The sequence below is a fragment of the Enhydra lutris genome, unplaced genomic scaffold (assembly GCF_002288905.1).
Source record: "Enhydra lutris kenyoni isolate GAN:26980312 unplaced genomic scaffold, ASM228890v2 scaffoldscaffold12, whole genome shotgun sequence".
Lineage (NCBI taxonomy): Eukaryota > Metazoa > Chordata > Mammalia > Carnivora > Mustelidae > Enhydra > Enhydra lutris.
In genome coordinates this window covers 49,467,487-49,476,833 of record NW_019154096.1, presented here as the reverse complement: position 1 = coordinate 49,476,833, position 9,347 = coordinate 49,467,487, and the positions used below count along the sequence as shown (strand labels likewise).

Here is a 9,347-nt window from a genome sequence, read left to right as displayed (position 1 = left end):
ACCCAGCAGATTCCTGCAGCACACTTTCTTGCCTTTCTTCCTGGGGGATGAAGGGGAGTCTCCCCAGATATGCTGCTTGTTGGGCACTTGCTCAGAAAGTAGGGGCCCAACTGTGCCACGTATCCCGGTTTCTGGTAACCCCAAGTTGAAAATACCCTCCTCGGCTCTGTCTCTGCAGTCGGCTTCCCCACTCAGATACTTTGGAGCTCTGCCACACTCAGGCACCCCTGGTCTTCCTGTGACCCCGAGGGTCCTGAGACCACACTGTCCCAGCGAGGGCTCTACCCCCTGCTTAGCTGCCAGAGCGATGTCCCTCAGTGGAGCAGACTTCCTTAAGGGATTGTGTGCTCCACTGCTCTATCCCTTGGCAGGAGCCGGCTGACAGAAACTCCCTCCCCCCACCATCTATCTTCCCATATATCACCTCGGATTCACTTCTCTGCTCATCCTGCCTTCCAGAAAGTTACTTTTCTGTTCATAGAGTTGCTGCTTTTCTTTTCTTCGATCTCCTCTTGAGTTCTCAGGTGTTCAGAATGGTTTGCTGACAATCTAGCTGAATTCCTGGGACCAGAGGAAATTTAGGTCTCTGACTCCTCAGCCATCTTGGATTCTCCCCATCTTTCTTTTTTTTTTTTTTAAATAATTTTTTTTTTTTTTTTTTTGACAGAGAGAGCGAGATCACAAGTAGGCAGAGAGGCAGGCAGGGAGAGAGAGGGGGAAGCAGGCTCCCTGCTGAGCAGAGAGCCCGATGTGGGGCTCAATCCTAGAACCCTGAGACCATAACCCAAGCTGAAAGCAGAGGCTTAACCCTATGAGCCACCCAGGCACCCCTCTCCCCATCTTTCTTTATTGCAAGAGCAATACTGTATTACTCATCTCACTCTAACCATTGCCAGCCTTGAGCTCTAGATTGCTATGACCATGAGGGTCTAGAAAGTATGTGGCAAAGCAAAGACAGCTCACTTCCTGAGGATTCCTGCCTCCAGCTGTTTAGAGCAACAACTTTCTCTCCCTCCTCCCTGGGTGTAGTTCTCAGTGTTGTGATCACAGCTTATGTACACACACTTTCCCTTGATGTTAGTTCATCAAACATATACACATATCAATTTGATGTTTTTTTTTAAGTCGTTTTCTCATCATGAGTCTTATCTTTAAAAACTGTATGATTCCATCATGTAGAGATGAAATAATTAACAATAATTTCTCTAGTTTTGAATATTTAAGACACTTCCACTATTTTTGTTGGGGGAATATTTGTCACCAAATGCTTTTAAATAACTAAATCTCTCTCTTTGTCAAATTACTTTCTATACATAAACTCCTGGGAATATGCAGAATGGGGAATGACTAGTTTGTGTTTTCATTACCCTTGATATAACCCTAGTTTGTTTCTTTGGCTGGGGAAAAACTGTTTTAAAATGTTTTAAGATAAAGCTCTTAAAGTTCTTTTTCTTTCAAATTATTTTCCTAAAAGTAAACCCCCAAATATGCAGAATAGGGGGAGAAGAGGAATTTACTCTCTTTATTTTTATTGCCCTTAATATATATTATCACATTTTATACAATATGACTCTAGTAACATTAACTGATTTCAAGATTTACTATAAAGTTACAGTAACAAAGACAATGTGGCATTGGCTTAAAGACAGACAATCAATGAACAGAATAGAGTCCAGACTTCTACATATACGGACAGTTGATTTTTGACAAAAGTGCAAGAACAATTCTCTGGAAAAAGGGTAGTCATTTCAACAAACATTGCTAGGACAACCTTGAATATCTTCATGGAAAAAAATGAACTTCAAATCATATTTCACATCATATACAAAAATTAGCTCCAAATGTATCGTAGATCAAGATGTAAAACCTTTAGTTATTAAACTTCTAGAGGAAAACATAGAAATACTTGTAACCTTGGAGTTGGGCAAAGATTTCTTAGAAATGACACCAAAGTGCAGCCATAAGAGAACAAATAGGTAAATGTGGACTTCATCAGAGTCTAAAATCTCTGCTCTTAGTAAGAGATAGTTAGGAGAAGGAAAACGTAAGTCACAGATTAGGAGGAAATGTCCTTTTTAAAAGATTTTTATTTATTTATTTATGTATTTGTTATTTAATTTATTTTTTAAAAGTAAGCTCTACTCCCAGCATGAGGCCTGAACTCACTACCCTGAGATCAAGAGTTGCATACTCGATCAACTGAGGCACCCAGGCACCCCTAGGAGGAAATACTTTTAAATCAAATATCTGATAAGGGACTTGCGCCCAGAATATATAAAGAACTCTCAAAACTTGAGCCCAGAAATAAACCCACAATTATATGGTCAACTAATCTTCAAAAAGGCAAGAATATGCAATGGAAAAAAGTTTCTTCAACAAATACTGTTTGGAAAACTGGACAACTACCTACAAAAGAATGAAACTGGACCACTTTCTTGTACCATACACAAAAATAGACTCAAAATGGATTAAGGACCTAAGTGTGAGACCTGAAACCATAGAAATCCTAGAAGAGAACACAGCAGTAATTTTTTTTTACATTGGCTGTAGCAACATTTTTCTAGATATGTCTCTTGAGGCAAGGGAAATAAAAGCAAAAATCAACTATTGGGATAAATAAACTACATCAAAATAGAAATCTTCTGCACAGAAAAGAAAACAATCAACAAAACTAAAAGACAAGCTATGGAACGGAAGAAGAAGATATTTGCAGATGACATATCCAATGAAAGTTAGTATCCAAAATATATAAAGAACAAACCCCACAAATAATCCAATTAAAAATGGGCAGAGGACATGAGTAGACATTTCTCCAAAACATACAGATGGCCAACAGACACACGAAGAAATGCTCACATTACTAAGCATCAGGGAAATGCAAATCAAAACCACAATGAGATATCATGTCACACATGTCAGAATGGCTAAATTCAAAAACATAAAAATGTTTGGCAAGGATGTGGAGAAAAGGAACCCTCTGGCACTGTTGGTGGGAATGCAAACTGATGCAGCCACTATGGAAAGCAGTATGGAAGGTCCTCCAGTAATTAAAAAAGAACTACCATAGGGGCCAGTAAATCCACTACTGGATATTTACCGAAAGAATGTGAAAACACTAATTCAAAAAGATAGATGCAGCCCTATGTTTATTACAGCATTATTTATAGTGTTCAAATTATGGAAGCAACCCAAGTGTCCATTGATAGATGGGTAAAGAAGAAGTGGTATGTATGTGTGTACACACACACACACACACACACACACACACAGGAATATTACTCAGCCATAAAAAAGAATGAAATCTTGTCATTTGCAAGAACATGGATGGATCTAGGTAGTATAATGCTAAGTGAAGTAAGTCAGTCGGAGAGAGACAAATACCATATGACTTCACTCAAAAATGGAATTTAAGAAACAAAACAAATGAACAAAGAAAAAAAGAGACAATCAAAAAAGAGACTCTTAACCATAGAGAACAAACTGATGGTTACCAGAAGAGAGGTGGGTGGGGGGGATGGGTGAAATAGGTGAAGGGACAAAAGGAAACTCTGAGGGTTCATTATCTTGGTTGTAGTTTTGATTTCACAGGTATAGCTATATGACAAAACTTACCCAACTGTTCCTTTACATTAAGTTATTTCTTTAAATGGATGGAATGCTTTCTTTATATTTTTGTACTATCTCCTAATAAAAGTAAGTATTATATGTATTTAAACATTACTAATTATTTCTCATATGTTTAAGAAATAGCGTCAATTAGGACAACAAATTTCTCTCTTAGTTTCAATATTTCTGGAAATTTACATCTCTGGAAAATTTAAACATTTATGTCTGTATAGGTGGATGGATGGATGTATTTGGCTCTCTGCCAGTGCGAAGCCCAAAGTGGCCCTTGAGCTCATGACCTGAGATCAAGACCTGGGCTGAGATCCAAATTTGGCTGCTTAACTCAACTGAACCACGCAGGTGCCCTGAACAGTTTAAACTGCTAGTAGTTAGTCTTTCAAAGCCTGGATCTGAGCCCTGGCACTGCTACTCATTAGCTCTAATGTTGAGCAAGTCATTTATCTTTTGTGTGACTCAGTTCTGCCCTTGGTATAAAGAGGTAGCGGGGCGCCTGGGTGGCTCAGTGGGTTAAGCCGCTGCCTTCGGCTCAGGTCATGATCTCAGAGTCCTGGGATCGAATCCCGCATCGGGCTCTCTGCTCTCTAGGGGAGCCTGGTTCCTCCTCTCTCTCTGCCTGCCTCTCTGCCTGCTTGTGATCTCTCTGTCAAATAAATAAATAAAATCTTAAAAAAAAAAAAAAAAAGAGGTAGTAAGGTCCACCTCTTAGAACTAGTTTGAGGATCAAAGAATAATATATATGAATGTTCTTTACACCCTATTAATGGAAATCATGTGTAAGGGTTTTGTAAGTTTCATTGCGGATGACCTAGTTCACACCTTAGGCCTTGAGAGATTAGATCAGAATGAAGATAATTCCTTTCTCATTTTCTAATGGCAGGGGAGGGAGTTGCAGAAAAGTTGGGGCAGGAGGCTATAGTGAGGTGAGATTTCAAGGCTGGTGACACCAACCACACTCATAAACTCGTGGTTTACAGTTTTAAAAATGTGTTTAGGGGCGCCTGGGTGGCTCAGTTGGTTAAGTGCCTGCCTTTGGCTCAGGTCATGATATTTGGGTCCTGGGATTGAGCCCCACATCAGGCTCCCTGCTCAGTGGGGAGTCTACTTCTCCTTCTCCCTCTGCTTGCCACTCCCCCTGCTGTGCTCTATCAAATAAATAAATAAAATCTTTTAAAAAATGTGTTTAATTTACTGTTCTGCGAAAGCCCAAGGTGTGAGAATCAATGACCTAGATCTTAGGATACAAAGAATGCAAAGAACATGAGGACAAAGTCAGGCCTACGTGCACGCACACACACCCAAGTCAAAGTCTAAGAAGGAAGTACCCCAGTGGAAAGAACGGTCTTAGTAATGGTCTCATTTCCTCCCCTCTGAGTTCATCTTGAATGTGACAAGGAGGGCAAAGTCGGGACTCATAAAATTCCTTTCACCTTTTTGGCCACAGATAGTTTTTCTGAATCCTGGTATGCACCTGGAGTTGGGGCTGTAACAGTCTGTCCCTGTTTGGGGATTCGGACTAGTCCTCGACCCAGAAGAGCCACTTCTGTTCAATCTAGACACTGGGCCAGATGCTGAAAACTTGGATCCTTCTACCCAAACCAAACGGAAGATTCCAGATGGAGGCTTTAGATGGGGCATCATAAGGACATGCAGAGGATCCTGGGGGGAGAAACAATGAAGGTCCTTGGAAGGATGTGGGAAATGACTGTTGCCCAACAGCAGGGAGAGGTGTTTTATGTTGTTGCTGTTGTTGTTTTAATTTCTTTTCAGTGTAACAGTATTCATTGTTTTTGCACCACACCCAGTGCTCCATGCAATACGTGCCCTCCTTAATACCCACCACCTGGCTCCCCCAACCTCCCACCCCCTGCCCCTTCAAAACTCTGAGGTTGTTTTTCAGAGTCCATAGTCTCTCATGGTTCACCTCCCCTTCCAATTTCCCTCAACTCCCTTCTCCTCTCCATCTCCTCATGTCCTCCATGTTATTTGTTATGCTCCACAAATAAGTGAAACCATGTGATAATTGACTCTCTCTGCTTGGCTTATTTCACTCAGCATAATCTCTTCCAGTCCCGTCCATGTTGCTCCAAAAGTTGGGTATTCATCCTTTCTGGTGGAGGCATAATACTCCATAGTGTATATGGACCACATCTTCCTTATCCATTCGTCCGTTGAAGGGCATCTTGGTTCTTTCCACAGTTTGGTGACTGTGGCCATTGCCACTATAAACATTGGGGTACAGATGGCCCTTCTTTTCACTACATCTGTATCTTTGGGGTAAATACCCAGTAGTGCAATTGCAGGGTCATAGGGAAGCTGGGAGAGGTGTTTTGATTTTAATGCAGCCCATGGTAATTTAGTTGCCCCAGAAAGAAAAGCCAAGACAAGGATGTGGGTGCAGGTGCCTTCCTGGGAAGAGGGCAGGCCTAGGGAGTCTGGCCAAGGAAGGAGGGCAAGCCAAGCTGGTTGTGTGGGTCCCCATTGTGGACAACTGGGCTTCGATGCCAATGGTAACAACTTCTGAGAATATGCCTCAAACCGACCGTCTGAGGGCTGAAGGGGAGAAGCGTTTGTAAGTCTTCCTCCATTGAGTTCCACCCAGCACTGGCAGAGGGCTGCCCCAAGGGGTTGCAACAGCCTTGCCCCTCTGTGTTGCACATGAGCCAGTGCTGAGCCCGCTCCCGTAGGCACCCCCCACCCACCTCATCAGAAGATCCCTGTGGGGGTCCGGGAAGAGGCATGGCCAGGCAGGCCGAAGCCTGTGTGGAATTGTGCCCCCAAACAAGGCCGGGATGGAAGGTATGAGCAAGAGGGTGTAAAGCTGTACATACAAGGGCCCAACACTTAACCCATTCCTGAACAAACTTACGTTCCACAAAATCAAGCAGTACAAATAAAAGAGCTGTGGGGAAAATAGAGTTAGAGGCCGATCACTCCTGATCAACGCATGTCTGTAACTGGAAAGCTACTGCAAATGGTAGTGTGCCCATCAGGGAAGAACTTGGATCGCCCGGGCATCTCTGTGTGCCTGGAGACCATCCCAGTGGATATTTCAGATGTGCAGCATGATGGGGTGGGAAAATGCTGGAGGAGCTTTACTTAGGGCTGGGCTGGCAGGCGTGCAAGAGTACAGAGGGCAGTGGCTCTGAGTGCTGCTCAGTGGGCCCAGGAGGCGGTGCCTGGAGCTGGAGAAAAGGGCTCTGGGTGTGAGAGCTCATTTTATTTTATTTTATTTTATTTTATTTTATTTTATTTTTAAAGATTTTATTTATTTATTTGACAGAGAGATCACAAGTAGGCAGAGAGGCAGGCAGAGAGAGAGGAGGAAGCAGGCTTCCTGCTGAGCAGAGAGCCCGATGTGGGGCTCGATCCCAGGACTCTGAGATCATGACCTGAGCCGAAGGCAGCGGCTTAACCCACTGAGCCACCCAGGCGCCCGTGAGAGCTCATTTTAAATTTCCCTAACCTATAGCTGAAAGGGCTCATGCCGTCAGTGCAGCAGCTGGACTGAGGCTTCCTGCTTTCCTGATGATGCTTATGATTTTCCTCCAGCAACGAGTGACTCCCTTACAGAAATGCACTTTCTAGCGGAATGAGTGTGTTTCAGTGTCTCACTGTGCGGCCACTGTGGTGCATCCTGGCCAAATATTGGCCTGTTGCAGTGCACCTGTGGGGGTCGGGGCATTTTATGTCTTATGTCATCTAATCCTCCTCAGACCCTGTGCACTCCGTGCTGTTGGCCATGAGGTCAGGCCCTTACAGGTGGGAAGAGGGCTTAGGGAGCTGTGAGATCTGCAGAGCGGTGGAGTAAGACTAGGAATGGTGGAATAGCAATTCTTACAGTCCTAACTATCTTCTATTATCTTCTTCTTCTTTTTTAAGATTTTATTTATTTATTTGTCAAAGAGAGAGAGAGAACACATAAGCGGGGAACGGGGGTTGAAGCAGACAGAGGGAGAAGCAGGTTCCTCGCTGAGCAGGAAGCCCGATGAGGGGCTTGATCCCAGGACTCTGGAATCATGACCTGAGCCAAAGGCAGACGCCCAACGACTGAGCCTACCCAGGCGTCCCTCTTCTACTACCTTCTAATGTAAATCAATAAACAATAAGGGAACAACTGGACTGCTAGAACATAGTTAAATTTACAAACATACAAATATACAATATATGCAAATATACAAAATCTATATAGAAAGAAGAGATTAGGGACCTTTGGCTCAGGTCATGATCGCAGGGCTCCTTGCACAGTGGAGAGCCTGCTTCTCCCTCTCCTTCTGCTGCTCCCTCTGCTTGTTCTCTCTCTCGCTCTCAAATAAATAAAAAATGTATATTTTTTTTAAAAAGAAGAGATTAGAGGAAATCATTGTAGCAGATGTGATCAAGCAAGGATCAACACCTGTGCTCTTTGAAGTGTGTGAGTAAGACCATCGGGAAGTCAGTCACCTCTCTTCCTCGGCGCTGCCTGCAGAACTGGCAGCCGTCTCCCCCTTGGCATCATGGCCACCCTTGCACCCCTGGTGAAGCTCAATATTGTTAAAAAGAGGACCAAGAAATTCATCTGGCACCCATCAGACCAATAGGTCAAAATTAAGCACGATGGTTGGAAACCTAGGGACATTGACAATAGGTTCCATAGAAAATTCAAGGGCCAGTTCTTGATGCTCAGCACTGGTTATGGGAGCAACAAGAAAACAAAGCACGTGCTACCCCGTGGCTTCTGGAAGTTTCTAGTCCACGGGCGTTGAGGAGCTTGATGGGCTGTGGATGTGCAACAAATCTTCCTGTGCAGAGATTGCTCACAATGTTGTCTCCAAGAACCACAAAGCCAGTGTGCAAAGAGCAGCCCAGCCCCAAGTCGCCCAGCCCAATCCCAGGCTGCACAGTGAAGAAAACAGACTGCTTCTGTGCACATCGTACTTGTGTCAGTAAAACCATACAACGACCAAAAAAGAAAAAGAAGTCAATCACAAATACACAAGAGCACAGACAGTATGCAGAAGAGAAAATCCAAATTGTAAGTAAGTGGCAAACTTTTCAACCATCCCAGTAATCAAGGACATGAATTGGGAATAAAAACAAAGTGCAGTTTGCATCCCTAAACGTGGAAATTCTTTGAAAACACAAAACCCAACAGAAATGAGACTGGAGAAATAGTCATTCTTGGTGGCACTGAGAATTTGTAAAACTGTGTGGAATGTAACAATATATATCAAGGGTGATAAAAATGTAAGCTCCTTTTTCTCTATTTTGCATATTCCCAGGGATTTACTTTCAGAAAATAAATTGATAGGGGGTGCCTGTCTGGCTCAGTCAGTACAACACGTAACTCTTGACCTCAGGGTTAAAAAAAAAAAATTAAACTGTTAGAAAATGATTTGACAGAGAGCATAAATTGCTTAAAAGTATCTTATAACCAATTTCCCCAGTTAAAAAAAAAGGTGGAAATGTCTTAAGTGTTTAAAGCTAGAGAAATGATTGTCAGTATGTCATCTCTACGTGATGGAATTATACAGTTTTTAAAGATAAGATTCACGATGATAAAAAGACTTACAGGGGCGCCTGGGTGGCTCAGTGGGTTAAGCCGCTGCCTTTGGCTCGGGTCATGATCTTGGGGTCCTGGGATTGAGTCCTGCATCGGGCTCTCTGCTCAGCGGGGAGCCTGCTTCCCTCTCTCTCTCTCTCTGCCTGCCTCTCCGTCTACTTGTGATCTCTCTCTCTGTCAA

At 43.2% G+C, this 9,347-nt stretch overlaps 1 pseudogene; it reads left to right on the top strand.

Annotated features, from left to right (window-relative positions):
• The first annotated feature begins 7,945 nt into the window (after positions 1-7,945).
• On the top strand, positions 7,946-8,883 carry LOC111144709 (annotated as a pseudogene).
• Positions 8,884-9,347: the final 464 nt, after the last annotated feature.